Source organism: Salvelinus fontinalis, chromosome 33 (assembly GCF_029448725.1).
Source record: "Salvelinus fontinalis isolate EN_2023a chromosome 33, ASM2944872v1, whole genome shotgun sequence".
Classification (NCBI taxonomy): Eukaryota; Metazoa; Chordata; class Actinopteri; order Salmoniformes; family Salmonidae; genus Salvelinus; species Salvelinus fontinalis.
In genome coordinates this window covers 48,804,318-48,830,876 of record NC_074697.1, presented here as the reverse complement: position 1 = coordinate 48,830,876, position 26,559 = coordinate 48,804,318, and the positions used below count along the sequence as shown (strand labels likewise).

Genomic DNA, 26,559 nt, shown 5'->3' with positions numbered 1-26,559 from the left:
CCCTTTTAACACCCCATCCGAAAGACAGCACCCTACACGGGGTAGTGTCCCCAATCACTGCCCTGGGGCATTGGGATATGTTTTAGACCAGAGGAAAGAGTGCCTCCTACTGGCCCTCCAACACCACTTCCAGCAGCATCTGGTCTCCCATCCAGGGACTGACCAGGACCAACCCTGCTTAGCTTCAGAAGCAAGCAAGCAGTGGTATGCAGGGTGGTATGCTGTTTTGTTCACCGTTTTGCTCCATGACACCCACAAGTGTTTTGGGACTGGACATGCCGATCTGCCAACTTCTGTAGCGTTGGAACAGTGCCCCCCCCCCCCCCCCCCCTGTGGACGACAGGTGCCAGTTTTGCATTTCTTTCCTGTCATTAACGAGATGCAACTAAAGCAAATGTTGCTTGATTGTTGGCTAATATTTCCTCATTATTTGTCTCTCATTACGGATACTCTCTTGCTACCTCAAACAACATGATCTTGCATTGAATTACAGCAGCAGGTCGTAATGGTAGTTTGTTGTTCTTAAAATTCCAATTCTATATTGTGCCAAATTAGCGCATACGTTGCCTAACAATAATGTTGTTTCCAACTATCAGCGACTGTTCTGTAAATCCAGCTGCATATTGAATGTTGAGATTGCCGAAAGACCAGACTCTTTGGCAATGGCAAGGAGTGGAATGTTAGATAAAGAGACTGGTAACGTTACTCAGTTTCTGGTACTCAGTTTAGTTTGCCGGTGTTGTGCCGAAAATCTCCCCCCTGCCAGAATTATCCCCCCTTCGCGTTCTTCATTGCTGCGACTTGCTTGCTAGTGTAACAGTATAGCTTCCGTCCCTCTCATCTGGGACCCTCTGCATACATCGACAACAGCCACCCTCGAAGCATCGTTACCCATCGCTCCTCAAAAGCCGCTGCCCTTGCAGAGCAAGGGGAACAACTACGTCAAGGTCTCAAAGCGAGTGGCATCACCGACTGAAACGCTATTAGCTCGCACCCCGCTAACTAGCTAGCCAGTTCACATCGGTTACACTAGTTGAGATTTCTGCTCTTCGCTCCGTTGTCAGTTTAGCGTACATTTCACTGATTTTAGTAGCAGAAAGAATTTGTCTGAACTCTATGCGTTCTCTGGAAAATAATGAACGAGGTGGAAGGTGTGTTCCACGACGTGCTAGCCCCTAGTTCATTGTCCCTTTAATACCATGGCTATAATTTAACACATTTACTGCTAGAAATGTGTTCAACATCCACTGAAGTAGTTGGCAAGTTTACTACTGTAGATAGCTACAGTAGTTGCGTTGGTAACCAAACAAACCGACCTCCTAGTTTAGCTAACCAACCCATCAGTCATAGCTAGCTATTATGAAAATCGAATTTAAAAAATCCAATAATGTTTTCAATTCGGCTTTTGCATTCAAAAGCAGCTCAAACATATAGCATTTAAGTGATAATGCCCTCGAAACCAGTGTTTGGAGGAAATATTTTCACGTGCCCAATGTAGCAAGTTTCGATAGTAACCAGGGGCTGTCACACACGGGGTCGTAGGAGCCGCTTCATAGCTCGAAACAGAAATTAGATATTTCATACTTCATTTTCCCGTTCCAACACCCGTGGAAATGTGGAACAGTCTTCTCAGGGAATTTGACGAGGACCCTTTCTTCTCGTAAGTAGTATCAATATTGTATTCTGCCACTCATCAATCGACTGTCTGAAGATTTTTCTAGAAAAATTATATTTATTTTAAATATCAGTCAAAAATCAACACCACTTTGAACATGACACATATAAAGATAAAGGACAATTACGACTGTAATCACCCCTTGTCTACAATGAGTCAGTAGTGTAGGCTATTATCAATAACGTTATAGTTTGCCAGTGATAAGATTGTGTAAAATAATGAATGTGGAGAATGTATCAGCACTGTATGTGTGTTAGCTTGCTAGACAATCTTAGAGGGGGATTATTCCATTATACAATTTTCAATAACTGCCAATATGCTAACATTCCATTCAAACAATGTAGTCAATCCCCAGCCGTACTCTGGCTAAAATCAGTTCATGATAGCATTTACACAAGTTGTACATGCAACAAGTACTGATAATGTATCATATAATAGCACTGACAGCTTTTCAAGAAAATTTAGAACGTTATGGTATTGTGACACGCTGGTAAAATAGTTAAGGCAAAACTTCGAATATTGTTTTTATAGAGCGAGCTCCGTTGTCACCACAGCTACCGACAACATGGCGTTGTTCTGATAGATCCTGCTCGAGCTTTGAATAGCCAGCCAATCGGAGGGTTCGTCAGAGGTCATGTGGCTGTTTGTTCATCAGCTCAACGTTCTAAAATGTAGCAAGTTTCGATGGTAACTTCATTGACACCGAGCGCGGGGGGCTGTCACGTTCACACACCGGTCGTAGGAGCCGCTTCATAGCAGGAGACAGAAAAGAGATATTTCATACTTCACTTTCCCCGTCCAACACCCGTGGAAATGTTTAACAGTCTTCTCAGGGAATTTGACGAGGACCCTTTCTTGTCGTAAGTAGTATAATTATTCGATTCTGCCACTCATTCATTCGACTGTCTGAATATTTTTCTCGAAAAATAATGTTTATTTTAAATACCAGTCAAAAGTCAACACCACTTTGAACATGACACATTGTCTCAGAAAATAGACAAGAACGACTGTATGCTACCCACCCCGTGTCTACAATGACACTATGTAGGCTATTATCTACAATGTTATATTTTAAGAGCTGCATTCACAATCAATAGGTTGAAGATATTATTATGGGGAAATTGTGTGCCCAATTCCAATGCTTTGTTATCGGCATAGCCAAAATCCTTATATAAGCAGTTCCAGACTGAAAAACTGGTTATATCTCCAGGCCATCAGACTGCTGAACAGCTATCACTTGCTGCATGGCTACCTGCCTGTACTCTGCCCTGCACCTTGGAGACTTATGCCCCATGTGTACATATAGAGTCATATTCTAAATAATTTAAATGACAACGAAGGCACACCGAAGTCGATGTTTGATGTGTGTCAATAGCTACTGGTTAACATGTAGGCTACAGTAATAGCATGGTACTTACTACTCAAAACATACCGGTGTCAGCAAAACATTGCTTCATGTTTTTCATTGGTGAATAGATGCTGTGACCCATTCCCCAGGATAAGTGAGAGAATGGAATATCTATTAAACACCTGGCCTAGATCCTTGTCATATCTTAGGCCTGCAATAAAATCTGATAAATGTCACCTTACAACCCCCATCTTCAGTCCACAAACCAGCCCTCCCCTTGCAATGCCCAGTTGCATGTTCTTGCTATTACTATTTTTATTATTAGAATTTTCTTTTTTAAAACATACATTCTACACAGAAGTGAAGCCGCTCCGAACACCCAAAACCTTCCGGTTGTCCCCGAACCCCCCCCCCCCATCCATCCCACATCTAGCTATGACTATTTGTACTATTTTCACACAGAAAAAAAAATGCCGATCACTGATTTGACCTAAGAAACAAGGCGGAGCAACACTGCCTCCTTTATTGAAGTGTTTGGGGAGGTGTTCCACTAATTGATAACTAATATAACTACGCCTACTCATATTAATTGTGGATTTGGTTGTATGACAGACAGTAAATTATGAAATGGTGAATGCCTGGTGTTAAGAAGTTTCATTCCCTCCTTTGTCTCCCTACCCTTTCCCTTATTCCAATATACAGCTCGTCAAGGTAGGACCATTTGTTTTTCACTCATTAGCACAGTCATCAATTCTGCAAAGAATTACAGAACCGGCATCTCTGGGAACGTTGAGGCTAATTCCCTCTCTTTTCTTTGTCTTCTCCACAGGGATCCATTCCAAGCACACAATACCCGTGTACAACAGATGATGCGGAGTTTCTCAGAGCCCTTCGGTCGGGACTTCATGCCCAGTCTGACTGGCGGGCGGGACAGGGGCCACGTATCCGGGGGCCAATTCAACTCTAGCATGGTGCCACGGGAGGACCACAGGGTGAGGACTGCTGCTTTGACTGTGACACACTGACTGGGGTAGGGTTACTAGGGCCAATGTGTTGTTATGGTGAACCAGGTTAGGTCCCACACATAATAATAACAATAATACATTTGTAAAGTGCATTTCCTATGCTCAATGTGCATGACACAAGTAGCCTGGGAGTATCGATATTGGCTAAAGCACATACAGATCCTGACCAGGATATGTCAGGTCAGGAGAGGGTTGTTGGTTTGAATCTCAAACAGGTGACTGCTTCAGTGCCTCTAGTTCATACCCTATCATTAAGCTGGTCTTCTTACTTGGAGAGCATTTCCCTTTGGATTTGTTCTTCTTATCTGTTTGTTCTATCATGTCAACTCCTTATCATTCCAAACATTTGTCTGCACAAACAGATCTGGGACCAGGCTATGTTCTCTTGGCTTGAGAAACAGAAACTGGCGACCATACCTCCCACTACATTGTAGATTCTCCCCATTCACTCGTACTCTCTTGGTGAAGGTGTGAAATCATATCCTTGGCCCAGGAGTTGGTCAGTTCCTGGTATTGGCGTACATACTGTCCTCTTAATCTATGTCAGTGAGTGAAGGAACCCAAACACCTTCACCACAACTCACCCCCCTCCACCCACCCCCCTCATTTCAGCGTCCAGCATTCAAACAAACAAGAACGCTGACCAGCCGAAAGAGAGAAAAAAGAAAAGGGCTTAGGTTTACCGGGGTCGTGATGGAAAATGGCCATGGACGTGTAACCGGATCCCCCCTGCTGCCAGGTCAGGCCAGCGATGCTGAAGTGCTTATTGAACCTCTGCTGCTGCTTGCTGGGGCACTGGAGAGTGTGGTGGGTTGTAGAAGGGCAACCCCCTCGCCTCTCTGGCCAGCTATCTTTGGCCTGAGGAGGGTATATTTAGAGCATTGTTCCACTGACACACTGCTTTCTCACTCAAACACACCAATGGCCCTCTTGAGGACCCTGCTGCCCAAGCTGTTGAAAAGACAAGTCAAAACAGACATGTTTGTTTTCATAGCTGTTTGGCCCATGGTTACATGCAGCAAATCAGGAAGGACACACTGTACACGTTTCTCACGACAGCATTGGTTATGAGTTTATCACAATCTAGTTCTGTTTTCTCATAGGCCTGAATCCTGACTTGAGATCCTTGTGCATAACGTTTTTGTGCAAATCATCCATTGGCATCAATGCATGATTGCAAAGTTAAGCATGTGCAAAGTTAGGATTCAGTGTGTGGTTAATTTTCTCTGTAAATTTGAACAATACTGAATTACAGTTTCATTACATTTAAACACTAGCCTATTAGCTCAGCTTTGCAATGCAGTTAGATGCATTTTCTATCAGAAGGCAAATAGACCATGTAGGCTGGTGGGAAGGCCACCACATTTTTTTCAATGCCCTTACCCAAAGTAGAACAAAGCACAACCATGTTTTTTCACATCCCTAATGTCTCCCATTTATGAAATGGATAGTTGTGTCCAAATATTTTTTGCAAAAGTGGTTAAATTTATAGATATTTTGACACACCCCCTAAATTCAAAAAGTACAGAATAATGCCTGGCTGTAGGGGGAATGGGCCGCATAAGCTCATGTAACCCAATATTGCAAGCTCTGATATCGCAACATTTTAAAATACAAGCAGTCAGTTGTCTGGTCTACATACATACACAAACAAACAAACGGCATTAGGATATCGTAATGCATCTTGGTAATATAAACCTGTAAACACAGAGATACAAGAGGCGGAAATGTCAGCTATAAATATTTATGATGAATGTAAGCTTTACTTTTTGCTACGTGCTTAAATTCTAACTTTCCATGTCAAATGTGCTCTCATTTAGTGATGTATCATCCTGCCTGACAAAAGTGCATACAGTTACATATGTTTTTTGATGTTGTGGCTAGTGTAATCTGCTCTAAGTAAAGCAAGTGGGCGCCGACATCGGAATTAGATTCGATTTTTTCCCATAATTGTATACAACACTCATGCCCATAAAGACTGATTTGGTGTAAATCCATTTTATTCGGAATCCAGTATGGTAAACATGATTACATTCAAACACCTTCGCCTGCATATAATTTGCCCTTGTTAATTTTGGATTGAATGTGTTATTCTGTCTTTAAAAAGGTTTCATCTTGGCATATCTAGGACTATGGGTGGCACTGCCACTGCCTCTGTTGTTTGAATACCAGATCCAAATAGCTTTTCAATGTGTGTTCATGTTTCAATCTCATTCACACACTTACAATGGGCAATTCTGAAAAATATAATAACAAACCTTTGATGACACAAGCACATAGTAGCGTAACCAAGTAACAGGAAAGCAACCTGTAATACAACATTCAGTCACTCTAGTAGCATATATGTACAGCGCTAACCTTTTCCCTCTTTCCCCACTGAAACTAAGTGTGCATGGTTGATTCAAAGTCTTTGAGGTGACCAGGACATGAGTGTGTCCTAACAGGGTGAGGAGACAAAGTAGCCAATAGTGGTTGTAGTTCTGGGGCCTGACCAGCTTGCATTGGTAACTGGCCATTCTAGGCAAGCTATCCTTCCTGTATGATGGGCAGGATATTGGGGCTGTGTGGTGATCAGTTTCCAATTCTACAACAGTTGGGTGCAGACTCTCAGGAGGTGCAGCTTGCATGCCAACCAGGGTTGGGCTCAATTTGAATTGAAGGCGGTCAGTTCAAGAAAGTAAACTGAAATTCCAATTCAATTATTGAAAAAAGGGCATCAATTTTCAATGACTTCTCAACAAACTGAAAAGGAAAAGCTATTCATGTAAAAAGTTTTAACATTTTAGAATTTTTAATTCAAATCACTTCCTGAATTGACTGACTTCAATTCTAATTGAGGCCAACCCTGAAGCCAATGAGACCCTTTGACTAATTTGAATGTTTTCTCAGCCTGAATGATCTTGGGGATACTTCAGTCGTGAAATGGTTAGTTGTCGGGTTGTGAAGGAGAGTCTGTGAAAGGGCTGTCACATACAGACCTGCCCATAGACCTTTCCAATGCTTAATTTAGTTTTTAATTTGTCACAATTCCTGCAGTTCACGTCCTACAAATTCCGTAATATTCTTCTGGAAGTCGGGTAGGATGATAATTTGGACGATATTGACTGTGGGTAGTTGGCTGTGAATACAGTCTGGGGCAGGACCAGGGGGAGATGAGGGTGACAGAACCAGTGATGGCGACCTCAGGAAGAAGTGTTATGATGGACGTAGCACAGCTCCACACACTGTACATTTAAAGATGATCCCTGGGCTTTGATGGACTGTAAAGGGTTTGCAGAGGAGGTGGCGCTGGTCAAGCATGGTGCACAAAGACCACTATCTCACAGTCAATCCCCAGCCACCATACACAATCACATACAGCAGGGCTGCCCAACCCTCTTCCTGGAGATCTACTGTCCTGTAGGTTTTCAGTCCAACCCTAATTTAGCATATCTGATTCAGCTAGTTAAGGTCTTGTTGAGCAGCTAATTAGTAGAATCAGGTGTGTTAAATTAGGGTTAGACTGAACCCACGGGACGGTAGATCTGCAGGAAGAGGGTTGGGCAGCCCTGACATATAGCATCTTTGTTTCAGTTTGACCGTCCTAAGGGGCCTCTTGTTTGCCCTAGATGGCATATATCCTTAAAGGGATGTTGGGATTACTGCACAGTTTCCCAGACCAATGCATGAGTCACCCCAACATGAAAGCTTATTCTTTACATGCAAGTCCAGTTCCGGTATGACATGGGCTGGCCAGCCATCGCAAAATAGGTACATATGATGGCAATGCACGGCAGCACTTTCCAGGTGGCATTTTGGCTATTGAACGGCCTACTGACATGTGACAGTCCAATTCCATGATGTCTCTGTCTATAGTAACTACCAGAGGGGAGGACTGTTTGTGGAGTGGACCTATCGAGGACTGGGAGATTCAGGATGGCATTGACATTGAAGAGGTGCAAATCCTATCATATGTGAAAGCCCAGTAAGTTGATGGCATTTCTCGTCAATGAGTGTCAGGTTGTGTTGGTTCAATGTGGGGAACACCTGCCTTATGAGCTTGTCATCATATGTGGTTACATCCTCCCCATACCTATAATGTCACCATGTCAACATGTATGGCGACTCCAGGGCAGACTGGGAGATTTGGGAAGGCCTTGACATTGGAGAGCTGCCATTCCTATGTCATTTGAAGGCCCACTAAGTTGATGGAATTTCTTGTCAATGAGTGTCAGGTTCTATTGCAAGAGTAGGGGCTGAACAAATAAAATCCACAATGAGAGTTTTCAGTGTCTGAACCCAATTGTTTTTCTTAGAGCCGATGAGATTACAATAGCCACAACATAAACGTGTTAGTGTATGCATCTCTGTCAGGCAGGACTATGCAGCACTGAATGACAGCAAAGTTGTCTATTAATCAGCTAGCAAAAATCATAATATTCATACTCTGTTTTCAGAAAGAATTCATACCCCTTTACTTATTCCATATTTTGTTGTGTTACAGACTGAATTCAAAATTAGATATATTGTTGTTTTCTCTCACAAATCTACACACTGCCCCATAATGACAAAGTGAAAACATGTTTTAGTAATATTTGCACATTTATTGAAAATGAAATACAGAAATATCTAATTTACATAAGTATTCACACCCCGGAGTCAATACATGTTAGAATCACCTTTGGCAGTGATTACTGCTGTGAGCATTTCTGTGTAAGTCTCTAAGAGCTTTGCACACATGGATTGTACAATATTTGACCATTATTCTTTCAAAATTCTTCAAGCTCTGTCAAATTGGTTGTTGTAAATTGTAGCAATGGCTAGATAACTATTTTCAAGTCTTGCCATAGATTTTCAAGCAGATTTAAGTCAGAACTGTAACTCGGCCACTCAGGAACAATCACTGTCTTCTTGGTAAGCAATTCCAGTGTAGATTTGGCCTTGTGTTTTAGGTTATTGTCCTGCTGAAAGGTGAATTAATTTCCCAGTGTCTGGTGGAAAGCAGACTGAACCAGGTTTCCCTCTAGGATTTTGCCTGTGCATAGCTACATTCTGTTTAGTTTTTATCCTGACAAACTCCCCAGTCCTTAACGATTACAAGCATACTCATAACATGATGCAGCCACCACTATGCTTGAAAATATGGAGTGGTACTCCGTAATGTGTTTTATTGGATTTGCCCCTAACATGACGCTTAATTTCTTTGCCACATGTTTTTGCAGTATTACTTTAGTGCCTTGTTGCAAACAGAATGCATGTTTTGGAATATTTTTTACTCTGTACAGGCTTCATTCTTTTCACTCTTTCAATTAGGTTAGTATTGTGGAGTGACTACAATGTTGTTGATCCATACTCAGTTTTCTTCTATCACATCCATTAAACAGTTTTAAAGTCATTGGCCTCCTGGTGAAATCCCTGAGCGGTTTCCTTCCTCTCTGGCAACTGAGTTAGGAAGGATGCCTGTATCTTTGTAGTGACTGCGTGTCTTGATACACCATCCAAAGTGGAATTAATAATTTCGCCATTCTCAAAGGGATATTCAATGTCTGCTTTTTACATTTTTACCCATCTACCAATAGGTACCTTCTTTGCAAGGCATTGGAAAACCTCCCTGGTCTTTGAGGTAGTTCATGCAACTTATGTGACTGGTTAAGCAAATGTTTACTCCTGAACTTATTTCGAAAAACATTATTCCACTTTGACATTATGGGGTATTGTGTGTAGGGCAGTGACAAAAACATCTATATTTAATACGTTTTTAATTCAAGCTGTAACACAACAAAATGTGGAAAGAAGTGAATGGGTGTGAATACATTCCTTCTATTGTATCTCTGTATTTACAGGTCTATATTTCCAAGATGCTAATTAATGCTGTCTGTGTATGTAGTGCAGACAACTGACTACTTGTATTATCAGAGCTTGCAATATTGGGTTACATAAGCTTATGTGGCCCTTCCCCCCTCCAGCCAGGCATATTCTGCTTTTTTTTTTAGTTTAGGGGGCGTGTTACAATATCTATCAATTTAACCACATTTGAAGTAAAATATTTTTACACATTTCAGACATGGGAGAGATAAGAGATGTGACAAAACATGGTTGTGTCGTTTTACATCGAGTAGGGGTATATTGGAAGCTCCTCAGAGCAGGACGGGGAGGACCATCCTACTCTGTGAATTTCAGGGGGAAAAAATAGTTACATTTAAGTTATCATTTTTAGATAAAACTATACTAAATATATTCACATCACCAAATAACTGATTTAAAGCACACTGTTTTGTAATGAAGGTCTACATTGGCCTCAATGTAGACCTACTAGAGGATAGCACGAGGGCGTAGCCGGAGGACAGCTATTTTCCGTCCTCCTCTGGGTACATTGACTTCAATACAATACCTAGGAGGCTCATGGTTCTCACCCCCTTCTATAGACCTAATGATTATAATGACTTCTGGAGTACTTCCTCCAACCTATCAGAGCTCTTGAAGTATGAACTGACATGTTGTCCAGCCAATCAAAGGATCAGATTACAAATTTGGTAATGAAAGCATAAGCTACAGCTAGCTAGCAATGCAGTATATAGAGTGTGGTGAGTAGTTGACTCAGAGTGAGAAAGATAATAGTTTAACAGTTTTGAACAAATTAACTTAATCAAAAATGAAGGAGAAGCAGCAGAGTTATATTTCATTGTACTTTTTCTTATTCTTAGTTTACCTTTCACTTAGCTAACGCAGCTAATACAGCCTACTCAACAACCTGACTCAAACGAACAGAGTGGAATGCTTTTTATGTTAGCTAGCTGGCTAAGGCTATCCAACACTGCAACTCTTCCAAGTCAAGGTAAGCTTTCTGTTTTATTGATGTATTGTCAACAGGGCCCGCTGGTGTAACTGCTAATCTGCTTGCTGTACACTACTGCCTGATTGTACACATGGATTGGATAGTGGGTTTACTAACACATTATTTCTAGTTTGTTGACAATAGAATTAATAAAATAAAATGTATTTTTATGGACTCGGGAGAAGCGAAGGTCGAGAGCAACCCAACCGAAACGCAACCCAACCAAGCCACACTGCTTCTTGACACAATGCCCATCCAACCCGGAAGCCAGCCGCACCAATTTGTCGGAGGAAACACCGTACACCTGGCGACCTGGTCAGCGTGCACTGCGCCCGGCCCGCCACAGGAGTCGCTAGTGCATGATGAGACAAGGATATCCCTGCCAGCCAAACCCTCCCTAATGATGCTGGGCCAATTGTGCGCCGCCCCATGGGTCTCCCGGTCGCGGCCGGCTGCGACAGAGCCTGGGCTCGAACCCAGAATCTCTAGTGGCACAGCTAGCACTACGATGTAGTTCCTTAGACCACTGCGCCACTCGGGAGGCGACAATAGCATTAATATGGTGACAACAATGTAGGCTGTGTAGCGGTTATGGTATAAATGTTTGTCTTGGAGAGGTTTTTGCGCCTTGTCACAGACAGCTGTTTTGTTGTGCACTGGAGTTCACAAGTGAAGGGGAAAAGGTGAGAGCAAGTGATGCTGTGTGTTGCTGCTATAAAAGTGAACTGTGTGTGCGGGTGATTAAAGGTGTATTCAATTCTGTTGCAAAACAATTCTTAAATGGAAGCAAACAGAACAAAACAGGGAGGGACCTACCTAAATTTGTCCAATAGAAACTCTTGTTTTATTTGCAAAACAGAATCAATCAATCAAATATATTTATGAAGCCATTTTTACATCAGCAGTTGTCACAAAGTGCTTATACAGAAACCCAGTCTAAAACCCTAGAGAGCAAGCAATGCAGATGTAGAAGCACATGGTGGATAGGAAAAACACCCCAAAAAGGTTGGAATCAAGGAAGAAACCTAGAGAGCAACCAGGCTCTGAGGGGTGGACAGTCCTCTGCTGGCAGTGCCAGGTGACGATTATAAGAGTACATGGTCATTAAGACCAGATTGTTCTTCAAGATGTTCAAACATTCATAGATGACCAGCCGGGTCAAATAATAATCACAGTGGTTATAGAGCAACCTGTGCAACAGGCTGACCTGTGCAACAGGTCAGCAACTCAGGAGGTGCAACTGTTTGGACTAATGATTACACACCCCAGATCAGCTAGATGCAGGCAAGAGTGTGCAAGGCAGTATTGAATGCATCACTGTTTGTCACCTTGATTACTCAAATTTGTCTCTCAAACCTTTGCAACTACGTTATAAACTTACATTTTTAGGCTAGGTTGTAGCAACTTTATGATGGGTATAGGTAATTTCAGTATCATGTAGTAGGCTACTAGCCAAACCTATCAATGTTACATTGAGCTGGGTGAATGGAATATGAATGACTGTCATTCATATTCCATTCATATGAATGACTCGTATGAATATTATAGTCATATTATAGTCTCGCTAGACCCACTGTCATATTCGTCGCCAGACCCACTGGCTCCAGGTCATCTATAAGTCCATGCTAGGTAAAGCTCCGCCTTATCTCAGTTCACAGGTCACGATAACAACACCCACCCGTAGCACGCGCTCCAGCAGGTATATCTCACTGATCATCCCAAAAGCCAACACCTCATTTGGCCGCCTTTTCTTCCAGTTCTCTGCTGCCTGTGACTGGAACGAATTGCAAAAATCGCTGAAGTTGGAGACTTTTATCTCCCTCACCAACTTTAAACATCTGCTATCTGAGCAGCTAACCAATCTCTGCAGCTGTACATAGTCCATCTGTAAACAGCCCACCCAATTTACCTACCTCATCCCCTTACTGTTTTTATTTATTTACTTTTCTGCTCTTTTGCACACCAGTATCTCTACTTGCACATGATCATCTGATGATTTATCACTCCAGTGTTAATCTGCTAAATTGTAATTATTCGCTCCTATGGCCTATTTATTGCCTATCTCCTCATGCCTTTTGCACACAATGTATATAGACTCATTTTTTCCTTCTACTGTGTTATTGACTTGTTTATTGTTTACTCCATGTGTAACTCTGTGTTGTTGTCTGTTCACACTGCTATGCTTTATCTTGGCCAGGTCGCAGTTGTAAATGAGAACTTGTTCTCAACTAGCCTACCTGGTTAAATAAAGGTGAAATAAAATAAATAAAAAATAATTATTTATATTATGCTATAATATAAATAAGGCCATGCTCATTAAAAATAAAATTCTCCCTAATCTTAAACAGCACTAGGGTTGCAAATCGACCCGTAGTTTACCAAAGTTACCGGACTTTTCAGTAATTTTGGTCATTAACAGAAAATCTATGGCAATCTATTGTAACTTTGGTCAATTATACTTGAATAACTTTTTTTATTTTTTTATCATATAGTATTCATTTTATTCTGTGTCTATATTGTCCATGAGTTTTTAGTAAATAGACCATATGGTTCAAGAAAAGAAAAAGAAACAAAAACAAATACAAGGGATATTTCAGGCTGAAACCAATGGTATTAACTCAGTTGATGGTTTATATTAATGTTTACAGCTTTGTCATTAAATGTTTTATTTGAAAATCATGTTATTGAATTGTTTGGTATATTTTACATGTGATAAGACCAGAAAGAGAGCAAGAGATAATTAGACACCTGTAAAAATCGGAAGTACCCAAAATGGCCACTAGATGTCTTGTGATATATTAGATAAAATCATTGAATGATACCAACATTCTGGTAGTATACTGGTAAACTTAGAAAGTTTCCAGTAATATACCCTCTCTTTGCAACTTTAAACGGCACCGACCGCCACTGCTCAAAAACTAAAGCCCTTCTTGAGGATTGGTCGATGGTCTAATGGTCATATTCATTAGGACATGAAAATGTTCTAAAACGTTTTGCAACAGATTCTGCAAATTTTCTTATTGGACAAGTTCAAGCTGTCTCTCCCTTTTTCAGTCCGTTTTCTTCCGTTTGGTGCCTAATGATCATGACCGAGATCTGTCTAATGGGCCTTTGCTCCCATTTCCCCTGAAGACACCTTCTCTCCCAGTATAAAGGTCTCATGATGACCAGGCAGCTGCCCTGTTTTAGAAGCCCTGAGGTGCTAAACTTAGTCCCTGAACTTTTTCACTAATCCTGCACCCCTCCCCGTGTGCCCAGTATATTTATCCCTGGTAATTACTTTCAACGGACACCAGCCTCAGCTCTATCTTGCTGCTCGCGACCCTGTAACTTTTTATTAGTCCTCTCCTCTCTCCTCAGAGGCAAGCACGCCAAGTGGCCTCTTGTTGAGTACAGCACAGAGAGACTGTGTACTTCCCAAATGGCACCCTATTCCCTAAATTAGTGCACTACACAGGTCATTAGTAGAGCACTACATTGGGAATAGGGTGCCATTTGTGAGGCAGACACTGTTTTAGAGCGCTTTAAAGAGCGCTACTGTAGCTAGCTAGCTCACAGTCGAAGGTGTTGTTGGTAAGAGCGTGTGGTGCACTGTGCACAGCGGTGGCTAGTTCTGTAGCAGTGCGCTGTTGTAGGGATCTTTCAAAAGCTACTGGTGGATGCAGGGCCAGATTAAGAAATCAACTTTGCTTTTTTTAAATATAAAATAGTTTCTATTGGTTCTACAGACTGATTAGTCTTCTCTTTTCAGCAGTAGGAATTTCTTTCCAAACTGTACATTTTTCCTGCGATTGTATTTTAAAATCTGCGAAGCAACAGCTGCAACCATCCATAGAAATATAATCCATAGATGGGAGTTCGCATTCAGGTCAGAACTGGCATCCATTGCTAGTGTACCCATGAGATTAACAGTCAAATTGCCAGGGTAAGAGGTTACAAAACCCTTCTACGGGGTATATGTCTATAGCCACAATGCAACAAGCTGTATATTTGGCATGCATGCTGCCCAAACTGTGGTCTTCCCAACTGTAGGCATACCTGTAACTGCCAAAATAATGGAAACACTTGAGTAAATGAGGGATGCAAAGTATACAGTGCATTCGGAAAGTATTCAGACACCTTGACTTTTTCCACATTTTGTTACGTTACAGCCTTATTCTAAAATTAATCAAATAAATGTTTTTCCTCATCAATCTACACACAATACCCCATAATGACAAAGCGAAAACAGGTTTTTAGAAATACCTTATTGACATAGGTATTCAGACCCTTTGCTATTAGACTCAAAATTGAGCTCCGGTGCATCCTGCTTCCGTTGATCATCCTTGAGATGTTTCTACAACTTGATTGGAGGCCATCTGTGGTAAATTCATTTGACTGGATATGATTTGGAAAGGCACACAACTGTCTATATAAGGTCCCGCAGTTGACAGTGCATGTCAGAGCAAAAACCAAGCCATGTGGTCGAAGGAATTGTCCGTAGAGCTCTGAGACAGGATTGTGTTGAGGCACAGATCTGGGAAAGGGTACCAAAAAATGTCTGTAGCATTGAAGGTCCCCAAGAACCCATTGGCCTCCATCATTCTTAAATGGAAGAAGGAACCACCAAGACTTCCTAGAGCAGGCTGCCCGGCCAAACTAAGCAATCGGGGGAGACGGAAGCCACTCTTCAGTTAAAGACACATGACAGCCAGCTTGGAGTTTGCCAAAAGGCACCTAAAGACTCTCAGACCATGAGAAACAAGATTCTCTGGTCTGGTGAAACCAAGATTGAACTCTCTGGCCTGAATGCCAAGCGTCACATCTGGAGGAAACCTGGCACTATCCCTACGTTGAAGCATGGTGGTGGCAGCATCATGCTGTGGGGATGTTTTTCAGCGACAGGGACTGGGAGACTAGTCAGGATCGTGGCAAAGATGAACGAAGTACAGAGAGATCCTTGATGAAAACCTGCTCCAGAGCGCTTAGGACCTCAGACTGGGGCGACGGTTCACCTTCCAACAGGACTACCCCCGAAGCACACAGCCAAGACAACACAGGAGTCTGAATGTCCTTGAGTGGCCCAGCCAGAGCCTGGACTTGAACCCGATCGAAGCATCTCGGGAGAGACCTGAAAATATCTGTGCAGCTACCCTCCCCATCCAACCTGACAGAGCTTGAGAGGATCTGCAGAGAAGAATGGGAGTGCCAAGCTCAAGACTCAATGCTGTAATCGCTGCCAAAGGTGCTGAGTAAAGGGTCTGAATACTTATGTAAATGTAATATTTAAAATTATTTTATTTTTAAAATAAATTAGCAACAATTTCTTAAACATTTTTTTCTTTGCCATTATGGGGTATTGTGTGTAGATTGATGAGGGGGGGGGAAATGGTTGAATCAATTTTAGAATAAGGCTGTAATGTAACTGGAAAAAGTCATGGGTTCCGAATATTTTCCGAAGGATATATATATATATATATTATTTTTTGCTTCCACTTGGGCCCCCCACGGGCCTGGGCCCAGTGGTTTCAGCACCGGTAAGCCCCTGCATTAATCCGGCCCTGGGTGGATGTTGTTTTGAGTTGTTCCTTTTGCTCTTCCATCTGCTTGGCAAGCGTACTCTGGCACCCACTGCAGAAGGGTTAGCAGCTATGAAAGATGTTATTGCTCCGCTACCGATCTCAAGTATCACACATGCTTTAGTGAATCCGCACCCTATATCAGATACGTGCACACAGGAGCACACACACATCAGCACACGCACGGACGCATTCACGCACGTACACACACACACACACATGACCACACATTCACAGCATCGTTGAAGTAAAGCTGCTGTTTCTTTTGCCGGTTTGCTGAGCATTCGATCCCCCCCAGCCTGTGAATATGTTCCGTCTTCTCTCTCAAAGGTTGTTTGGCTGTTTGGGAATATCACATTCCCTTCCTTCACACTCAACTACTTGCTTAGTTAATATCATCTTTCATAAGATACCTTGGATTCAGAGGAGTTGGTTTTATTTCGTATCACTTTATTTTATTGCTCATTAAAGAAAATATCAAATTGTTATATTTTGGTTAATTTAATTTCACTGCTTTAATTAAAGCCAAGAATAAATCTCAGCGTTTTATATATCTGTCATAATAAAAAAAACGTTATCATGTGTTTTGATTTATAAAAGGAAATGGGCACTTTGTCGCTAAAGTTACGCCTACTATCCTACGCCTCGTATCATCAATCTGCTGACCAGTTTTTTTATTTTTTATTAGGATGGCATCTTTAGCCTCCCCAGTGGTTTATAACAGTTCCTCGAACCCATGCCTTCACAGCTCGCATATCCCTCCAATCCCTGAAAGCTGAAATAAAAGCCCTATGCCCTGGCCTGTCTGACTCATAGCTCCACTTTAACCAGCGAGAGGGGGGAATAGAGTAAGACGAGATGCCATGACAGGCTGGGAGGGGGGAAAGGGGACCGTGAGTTTAAAAAAATCGAGCAGTAGCACAGCCGCCCCCAAAATAATGTGTTAAAGCCCCTACGAGTCAATGCTTTACATTTTGCACGATCAACCTCTGCGGCCATCAAAAATATGCCTGACGTGGGTGTAACGGGCATTTATTAGTTTATACATGCTAATCAGAGATATAATTGGCCCGCCGTGCTATGTACAGGCCTATCAGGGGCAGCGAGGAGCGTTTTACATCACCCTGACCTTTGGAAAAGAGCTGAGCGAGCAACCGAGATAGACCCAGACTCTCCGCCCCCCCACCCATCTGCCCACCCGTTGGGTTTTTTCAGAACGAGGATATGTTTTCAGTGTTAAACCCCCTGTAATCCATGGCAACGGGTCCCAATTACATGGAGAGCATAGCTCTCTCAACACCCTCCAGGCTGAGCTCCAGCCACCAGCCCAACCTCTCTCCCTCTCTCTGGTGTCTGTGTCCACATACGGTGCCCCTGGCTTGGGTTGGGATGTTTGGGATGCCTGCCCAGGCCTCCAGGGGTTATAAACACCCTGGAGTAGAGAGTCAGGGGAGCAGCGGCTCGGACTGAAATAGTCTTTCTCCCAATTTGCACATTCAGCAGGTTCTAGGCCCCATGGAAATGTGGGAAGGGCTAAGGTTCAGATTCACAGTGTAATATAACAAGAAAACAAAGCTAAAGAGACTACAGACTACATACTGAGAACAAACTGAATACATGTGTAAAGACGGACACTATTTTGTATATGAGCCTTCCTGCCCCAGTGGTGCTTTGCTTTCTCAGGCTTCTTTGAGCGTGTGTGTGTATATGTGTGTGCTTATGTCTGTGTTGCTGCTGCTCTTCACTCTATGTTCATTCTGTATTGTACTGCTTTTCAGACGATAAGCCAGTCGCTTTTGCCTTTTGGCTGTGTTGATAGCACGGTTAGTACGGCAGACTACTCAAATGCGATAATGCAGCACCATTCCTTGTTTCAGCCTTAAACTGACCATTGGCAAGTACTAACCCCCCTCACCTACACTATATCTTTATAGACACACACAGCAAGTTTGAATCTAGCTGAAGTTATCGTAATACCGTAATATTTGTTATATTATTATTATTATTTGACCCTGCTGGTCATCTACGAACATTTGAACATCTTGGCCATGTTCTGTTATAATCTCCACCCGGCAAAGCCAGAAGAGGACTGGCCACTCCTCATAGCCTTGTTCCTCTCTAGGTTTCTTCCTAGGTTCTGGCCTTTCTAGGGAGTTTTTCCTAGCCACCGTGCTTCTACACCTGCATTGCTTGCTGTTTGGGGTTTTAGGCTGGGTTTCTGTACAGCACTTTGAGATATTAGCTGATGTAAGAAGGGCTTTATAAATACATTTGATTTGATATACTGTGAATCTGAGCAAAGGCCACATTCACAGTGCACATGTGCCATGCCAAATTGGTAAGATGTGAGAGTATGCATGTGTTTACCCCATACCAAGTGTATGTGTAGGCTTACTAGGCTACGTGTGTGTGCGTGCGATTGTATCTACCAGTATCAGTGTGCGTGTGGTCATGCACACACGGCCTGGTTGTTTTACGAGCTGGTTGACCCCTCCTGTTGATGGCGTTGGGTCAAATATTACCCCAGCTGGCACCCACAGCGGGCCAGATCAACTCTGCTGGCTGGCTGGTACCCATGGTGGCTCAGCCTAGCGCTTTAGCTCACTCTAGCAGTCCTAGGAGGCCTGTGGTTAGTTACTGTAACTTACACTCCACTACAAGAGAGACTAGGATCATGTGGTTGGGTCGAGTATTGTAAAACAGTCAAAGAGCTCTACCCAATGACATGCACAGGATGTTGATTTAAAGCCCTATTAGCCCTGGTAAAAAGTTATGCACTATAAAGGGGATAGGGTGCCCTAACGGACGCAGCCTAAAGCTACTCTAACTTATCAGTGTGATTTTTGCAGTTGTGATGTTTTTTTTCCAAATCACAAAGGTTGCATATGCCCAACTAATGCACGTTACTAAAGCATATCTATCCACTGAGATGGAGATGCAGAGTAGGTGAACAGATCTCCACATATGTGGTTCCCACCATGAAGCATGGAGGAGGAGGTGTGATGGTGTGGGGGTGCTTTGCTGGTGACACTGTCTGTGATTTATTTAGAATTCAAGGCACATTTAACCAGAATGGCTACCACAGAATTCTGCAGCGATACGCCATCCCATCTGGTTTGCGCTTAGTGGGACTATCATTTGTTTTTCAACAGGACAATGACCCAAAACACACCTCCAGGCTGTGTAAGGGCTATTTGACCAAGAAGGAGAGTGACGGAGTGCTGCATCAGATGATCTGGCCGCCACAATCACCCGACCTCAACCCAATTGAGATGTTTTGGGATGAGTTGGACCGCAGAGTGAAGGAAAAGCAGCCAACAAGTGCTCAACATATGTAACTCACCACCTGGATTTGGTCTTATGTAGCAAAATGTAAAATTGTGTTTTTTACATTGGATAAAAGTAGAGACTCAGAGCTACAACATGGTATATCATACACTGAATTTTTGAGGAACAATGGGAAAGTAGTTCTGCTTTGAAAGTTGATACATTTGTTAACTCACTTTTGAGAAAATGGTCTTTGAATGTTTTGTTATCTAGAGCTTTTTGTCTACACCCATTCAGCATCGTTCACACCCTCTTAAGCTTTAGCCCCACCCATCTCGTTTAGCTCTCGGAGCGTTCAGAGCGCACACCTAACGCTCTGGCCGAAGATTTGTTTACCTCTGGATAACACGGAAACAGCCTAACCAGCTCTGCTGGCAACAATTTCATTACGCTTTTTTGCCAAAGTTTACTGACACCGGCCATATTCAACGGGTGTAATAATGTCATACACGTAACGTTAGCTAGGGAGCCAGCTAACGCTAGCTAGCTAGCTAAAAGTACACTTTAGCTTAAGACATGTAGCTAGCTAGCTAGGTAAACAACATGTAAGATCACACACGTAACGTTAGCTAACGAGCCAGCCAGCTAATGTTAGCTAGTTAAACAACAATGAACATAGTGCCAAATCATGTTGTTACTACCCTGCACGAATCTGCTGGGAGCTAACCAACCAGGTTCAATGTTAGCTAGCTAACATTAGGCTCTAACTAGCAAAGCAAACGGCTCTGGGATACGAATAATAACGTCATACACGTAACGTTAGCTAGAGAGCCAGCCAGCTAACGTTAGCTAGCTAGCTAACAGTACACTTTTAGCTTGAAAGGAAACCACTTTTGTGTAATATCTGAAAATGTAGCTAGCTATCTTACCTGTATACATCATCATGCATGATGGACACGTTTCCCTGTCACGGATGCCATGCCACAGTTGCCCTTAGTTTGAAGATGTAATCCGGAGACCGGTGTTTTCTCCATCTCTTTAGCTATCATACTCTAATTCCACTGATTTCAAAACTCGATCCTCCAGAAAGTGGAGAGCAACATTAAAAAAACTAAAAAACAGCGTTCGACATGATTACCAACACAGACTGACCAGCTCAAATAGACAGAAGCCTTCTATATGGCAGACCAATCCGAACTCCTCTCTCGGCATGTCCAGCCCACTCATTAACTCAGCCAATCATGACTTGTGTGAAGGTTGCTCGCTTTTTCTGTGTCTTAACCAATAAGGCTTGTCATTTAACAATTCTATTCATTTTTACAGACATATAAGTTTGTTATTAAGGCACATGAAAGTTCACGTCCAGAAGGCCTTTCTGCCAAAAAACGCATTTTGATCAAAATAAAAAACTTTCAAATGGCTCTCCTGTGAAGTCGTGACTCACGTTATACGCCTAGTGTCTTGAAACAGGTCACGTGGGAAATCCTTCTAGACCGTTGAAAAAGCATTCCACATGAAGCTGGTTGAGAGAATGCCAAGAGTGTGCAAAGCTGTCATCAAGGCAAAGGGTGGCTACATTGAAGAATATCAAATATATTTTGATTTGTTCAACACTTTTTTTTGGTTACTACATGATTTCATTTGTGTTATTTTATAGTTTTGATGTCATCACTATTCTACAATGTAGAAAATTGTTTAAAAAAATAAAGAAAAACCCTTGAATGAGTAGGTATGTCCAAACTTTTGACTGGTACTATATATTTAACGAGTATTGGTTATGTTTTAGTAAAAAATGACAGCATACAGTGTTCAGCTGCACACTCTGATGACGTCAGAATGTGTCCACGCTCCAGGCGGACAAAGGAATCACTCTCCGTGTATCTCTGATTGATGAAAGATGTCCAATATAGTGATGAGTGATTTTAATAAACTAGATTATGATTATAATTGTTAAGCTAATGCGCTATGTTGTAAATCCTTACTTAGCTTAAGTCAAGCATTCACCCAGTCATGCATTGATGTCAATGGGAAAATAAGTGGAAATTCGACTAGTGGAAGTTTTGCCCCTATGATGGTACAGCGTGGAGGGAGATTTTATATTGTATGTCTGTTGTAATGGTGGTATGGACCATAAAGTTAGTTTTGAATGGCCCATTGTTCTTGTTCCCTCTGCAGGACATGGAGTCGAAGAATCCATTCAGTATGTTGGACAGCATGATGTTCGGCGTGAGGAACAGGATGGAGGACATGCACAGAAACTTTGTGAGTCACGTTGTGTCTCTTCTCAGACCCCACACAGCCCATACAAATAGAATTACTAGAAGCGTAATGGTATGAATGAATTAATTCTATTTTTATGACAGACTTTGTTCATCAGTGTTTTAGCATGTGGGTTCTACATGGCTTTATACTCACGTCAATCTGTGTGTGGGTTGTTTTCCAGGAGAACCTGTCCACAGACTCGAACGGCAACACCAACGCCCACTCATTCAGCTCTTCCTCAGTGATGACCTATTCCAAGGTTGGAGACGAACCCCCCAAAGTGTTCCAGGCCTCCTCCCAGACACGGCGCGCCCCCGGCGGGGTATGTACACTCAAGTATGGACAGAGATACTGCTGAGGGGCTGGGGGAGGGCTCTCCAAGCTGATACTGCACTGAACACTAAGGAGGAAGTTGTTTACGAGAACAGCAAGCGCTCAGAGTAATATAGAGAGTATAAGAAGAGTTTAATTCCAAAACGCTATATATCCATTTATTAGCTTTTATTGTTTAAAGAAATTATGAAAGAGATTGGTGTATTTTTTTCTCTATCTAATCATGGCATGGGGATGTTCAATGACAGACATGCACAGTATTTGTTTAAACTATCACTTGATGGTTTCATTTTAGAGACAAATCAATTTTTTTAGCAAAATGCTTTATATTTCTCTCAGAGAAATAAGTAGTACTGCTAGGTTTTACACAAGCAAATGTAACAAATATTTTTTTGTTTATAAAAAACTGGACAAGTTATACATTTGTTGACAGTAGTATAAGTATGTATCTGTATCTAAAACATTTGACATTTTAGTCATTTAGCAGATGCCCTTTCGTCGGGGCATGGAGTCAACATGGGCCAGCATCTTGTAGACTCCAATGGTTCCCACAGTTGTCAAGTTGTGGATATCCTTTGGGTGGTGGACCATTCTTGATACACAAAGGGAAACTGTTGAGTGTGAAAAGCAGCAGCATTGCAGTTCTTGGAACATTAAAACTGATGCGCCTGGCACCTACTAACATACCCCGTTCAAAGGCACTTAAATCTTTTGTCTTTCACATTCACCCTCTGAATGGCACACATACCACAATCCGTGTCTCAATTTTCTCAAGGCTTAAACATCATTATTAAACCTGCCTCCTCCCCTTCATTTACACTGATTGAAGTGGATTTAACAAGTGACATCAATAATGGATCATAACTTTCACCTGGATTCACCTGCTCAGTCTATGTCATGGAAAGAACAGGTGTTCATAAAGAACAGGTGTTCATAATCAGTGTATAGGGTTTTGTGAGATTTTTTTTCATACACCTAAAATCTATGAAATTGTAGACCTCCACAAGTCTGGTTCATCCTTGGGAGCAATTTCCAAACGCCTGAAGGTACCACCTTCATCTGTACAAACAATAGTATGCAAGAATAAACACCATGGGACCACGCAGCCGTCATACCGCTCAGGAAGGAGACGCGTTCTGTCTCCTAGAGATGAACGTACTTTGATGCGAGAAGTGCAAATCAATCCCAGAACAACAGCAAAGGACTTTGTGAAGATGCTGGAGGAAACGGGTACAAAATTATCTATATCCACAGTAAAACATCGACATAACCTGAAAGGCCGCTCAACAAGGAAGAAGCCACTGCTCCAAAACTGACATAAAAAAGCCAGATTACGGTTTGCAACTGCACATGGGGACAAAGATTGTACTTTTTGGAGAAATGTCCTCTGGTCTGATAAAACTAAAATAGAACTGTTTGGCCATAATGACCATCGTTATGTTTGGAGGAAAAAGGGGGAGGCTTGAAAGCCGAAGAACACCATCCCAACCCGTTAAGCACAGGGGTGGCAGCATCATGTTGTGGGGGTGCTTTGCTGCAGGAGGGACTGGTGCACTTCACAAAATAGATGGCATCATGAGGCAGGACAATTATGTGGATATATTGAAGCAACATCTCAAGACATCAGTCAGGAAGTTAAAGCTTGGTCGCAAATAGGTCTTCCAAATGGACAATGACCTCAAGCATACTTCCAAAGTTGTGGCAAAATGGCTTAAGGACAGCAAAGTCAAGGTATTGGAGTGGCCATCACAAAGCCCTGACCTCAATCTCATAGAACATTTGTGGGCAGAGTTGAAAAAGCGTGTGTGAGCAAGGAGGCCTACAAACCTGACTCAGTTACACAAGCTGTCAGGAGGAATGGGCTAAAATTCACCCAACTTATTGTGGGAAGCTTGTGGAAGGCTACCAGAAACATTTGACACAAGTTAAACAATTCAAAGGCAATGCTACCAAATACTAATTGAGTGTATGTAAACTTCTGACCCACTGGGAATGTGATGAAAGAAATAAAAGCTGAAATAAATCATTCTCTCTACTATTATTCTGATATTTCACATTCTTAAAATAAAGTGGTGATCCTAACTGACCTAAAAGAGGGAATTTTTAGGATTAAAAATTAGGATTAAATGTCAGGAATTGTGAAACTGAGTTTAAATGTATTTGGCTGAGGTGTATGTAAACTTCCGACTTCCACTGAATGTCTGACACAGCAAGAGTTTCCTGATGCTGGCTTTCTCAGTCATTATTGTCCATCGCCTCTTTGGTAACTCATTCTGATTGGCTGTCCCCGTGTCTAGATTAAGGAGACTCGGCAGTCCCTGAAGGACTCAGAGAGTGGTCTGGAGAAGATGTCCATTGGACACCACATCCAGGACCGAGGACACGTGCTGGAGAAAAAACACAACAAGAAGACAGGGGAACGGGAGCTCAACCAGGACTTCCAGAATCTGGATGAATGTAAGTCAGTTGTAGTGTAAGGACGTCAGCATCCCAAAAAACCCCAAAGGGTAATACTTTACTTTAACCCTGCAGGTAATATGCATTATGATGTGGTTCTAATGCACTGTAAGACATGAGGTAAGAATGTGTCACCCCCTTATGTCTTATCTCATAATGATCGTTACTTGAGTCTGTTGAAAATGTCCTACATAAAGAGACATAACATATTATAAGCCTTATAATAAAACATCACAAAGGTGCATACATGCTTATAACAATAACACATAATACTTGCGGTCTTTAATTAAAGTGTTACCAATTTATGAAGTGTTTTTTATGATGCTTTGAGGATTATTTTAAGGCATATAGGTTATCAGTGTTCGATGAATAGTCATAAACAAAGACATAGGAGAATCCTCTGATAGTAAATTCTATCCCAGCTCTGTTTGGGGTTTATATAGTCTGAGACATTCAGTTATGTTCCTATCTCAGAGAAAATAAGGTATTCAAATTCCAAGGAACTGCCCCTTGCCAGGTTAATCACAGCATCCCACAGAGTGATACCTAAACTGTTCCTGACCCCTAACCTCTGCCCTTTCCCCTCATAGCCGAGGCGCAGTCCTTTGACGAAGAGTGGCAGCAAGAGGTGTCTAAATTCCGACCATTTGCCCCCAAGTCCAGTCTGGAGGCCCCCAAGCCTAAGGTGGTGCACCGGGCAGCCCTCACTGCCGCCACCGGCACCGACCAGGGACGTAGGTCAGTCATCATGTGTCATAGGTCATATAATGACACGTAGGACAGATCCGCTCGAGGAGGAGTGGCCGTAAACCAAAACAAACCATTTCTGGATGCTACATCAGTGAACATTTTGGTTATGATTGAAGTGTCAAGTATTATACTACAGTTGATCAATGGTTTATTGAAATGTGGGTTGATGGATGAATGATTTATGTCTGCTTTCTCATTTCCCCCCTCAGGGACAAAGCAAACCCAAAACCCGAAGGAAGAAAGATACACATCGAAGATCTTAAAGTCAAAGGATCAGGCATGGCGAAGCAGTAGAAATGTCTAGCAAATAAAGCTACATCAGGCAACAGCTCTTTGATGCTTTTACCTGTCTCCAAGACAAGTTTGGTTTCCAGGTGTTTTGTCTCACAGGAAATCAGACAATGACCCAGTTGTTATGCTTTTTACCCTTTCATTTTCACACTAACAAGTAAAGTAAAGAACACTTGTCAAGTCAGGCACTCATTCTGTCAGAGTAGATCCACACAAGCTTCTTCCAGAAAGCTCAGGACTCCTGTGGAAGTAGCATTAAGACAGGCACACATAAGCTACTAGCGATTATATGTGATATATGATTTCAGAATCATGACATGAGAGCAGACGTGTCACATGTTATATCATTGGGCATCAGATCAACAGCAATGTTATCTCAGAAATACTATCCTTCTGCTTTTGGAAATGTCATGTTCACATTGTATAGATTGCATCAAAAGGAAACAAACGTATATATTTATGCAGTTAGACATTTGAAGTCCATAAGTGCACTTAGACGTCAAACTTGTGTGCTTTTTATGTGTAGTGGCCATTGTTTTATTAATGTATTTTACCTGCTGTAATCTTTGTAAAAAATGATAATACCCTTTTTATATTGTTATTTGACATGGGGTTCTCATGTTTTTCACCATGCTATTAATTTATACCATAAAACACAGAATTTATGGTTGGGATGAAAGTGTCCGGTTCATTCTAAAATATTCTTATCATGGTATTCTTATAGCTTGAACTCATAAGATTCTCAATTTGAAAAATAAATATTTTATCTCAAAAGAAAA

At 42.0% G+C, this 26,559-nt stretch overlaps 1 pseudogene; it reads left to right on the top strand.

The window, feature by feature from the left end:
• Nucleotides 1-1,675: 1,675 nt before the first annotated feature.
• On the top strand, nucleotides 1,676-26,559 carry LOC129832452 (myeloid leukemia factor 1-like; annotated as a pseudogene).